General features: G+C 33.0%; 1 non-coding gene across 1 annotated transcript; it reads left to right on the top strand.

Annotated features, from left to right (window-relative positions):
- Positions 1–359: 359 nt before the first annotated feature.
- LOC112095926 lies at positions 360–463 on the top strand. The gene has a single exon (XR_002904086.1). It is a non-coding gene; the product is annotated as a small nucleolar RNA R71 (small nucleolar RNA).
- The last annotated feature ends 984 nt before the right edge of the window (positions 464–1,447 follow it).

Below are 1,447 nucleotides of genomic sequence, written 5' to 3'. Positions count from 1 at the left end.
GCTTTCTCATTACACCTATGGCATTGGCTTGATCTGAGTATGAGTCATGGTCATGTGGTTCTGTTGATTTAGCAGTTGATAACAATGCTATTTGTCGAGCAAGACCTTCAACCATCTCCTTGACTTCTTTGATTCCCGAAGTTGATTCGCCAATTTGAACCTCATTCACTCCTTTAATTCTTCTAGTATTCCTGAGTGATCGACTCCGTTATTGGGAATTATCCGCTTGTCGCTGGAAGAATTCCCAATTTTCTGATGCACTTTTTGACATTAGCTCTCCTCCACTTGTTGCCATTAGCCATTCTTGCACATTCGGCAATAATCCCTCCAAAAAGTATTGGCATTGGTGCCATTTCTCGTACCCATGATGTGGACACTTCAAGAGTAGCCCATTGAATCGCTCCCATGTTTCGAAAAATTGCTCGTCTTCTCTCTGTGTAAACTCTGAAATTTCCCTGCGAATAGCATTGGTTTTATGTACTGGGAAATATTTATTCAAAAATTTCGTTACCATTTGTTCCCATGATGCAATGCTATTGGCAGGCAATGTATTAAGCCATGAACGAGCTCTATCCTTTAAAGAAAATGAGAATAATCTAAGTTTAACATCATCATCTGAAAAATTCTCATATTTAAATGTTTGACAAATAGCATGAAAATCATTCAAATGATTATATGGGTCCTCATTTTCTAGGCCATAAAATGGGGGGAGACAATTTAGCACACTAGGTTTTAGTTCAAAACTCCTAGCAGCTACATTTGGGTATCTTATGCATGATGTGCTCAAATTTGCTAAAGGACTGAAATAATCCTTAAATGGCCTCTCTTGTGGTACTTGTAAATCCATTTTATTTTTAACGTGTTTGTGTGTGCGAAGTGTTTTTTCTAATTCAAGGTCTATAGGTTCAAGATTATGTAATAATGACCTTCGACCATACATGCAAAACAAATAAAAATAATGATGGGAACAAAACAAATAAAAATAAAGATGAGAACAAAACAAATAAAAATAAAGAAGAGGGAGAAATTACGATACTAACCTTATTGCGCTATTACAACCTTACTATAAAAATACACAAAAACAAATACATGATATAAATTAACTAAAAATAAATTAGTAAGATAAACAAAAAAAAATTACAAAGAAAAATAAATTGAAAATTAAATTACAGAATTTTAAAAAGAGAGAGAAAAAGAAGAAAAACTAACCTTTAAATGTAGATTCACTTTTTTTCTTTTTCTTTTTTTAATAAAAATAAAAAAATATAAGAAAACAAATAAAAGAAATTATTCACAAAAATTAATTCTATGAATTAAAATTACTTACCTCCCCGGCAACGGCGCCAAAAACTTGTTGTGCAAATTTTAATGTACTCGCAAGCGCACGAATCTATTGTAGTATAGACTAATGGTGACGAATGTCGATCCCACGAGAAGGTGGATTTTA

The sequence above is a fragment of the Citrus clementina genome, unplaced genomic scaffold (genome assembly GCF_000493195.1).
Source record: "Citrus clementina cultivar Clemenules unplaced genomic scaffold, Citrus_clementina_v1.0 scaffold_1, whole genome shotgun sequence".
NCBI classification, from domain to species: domain Eukaryota; kingdom Viridiplantae; phylum Streptophyta; class Magnoliopsida; order Sapindales; family Rutaceae; genus Citrus; species Citrus x clementina.
Note: the sequence above shows the minus strand (reverse complement) of the source record. Positions and strands in the feature narration are given on the sequence as shown.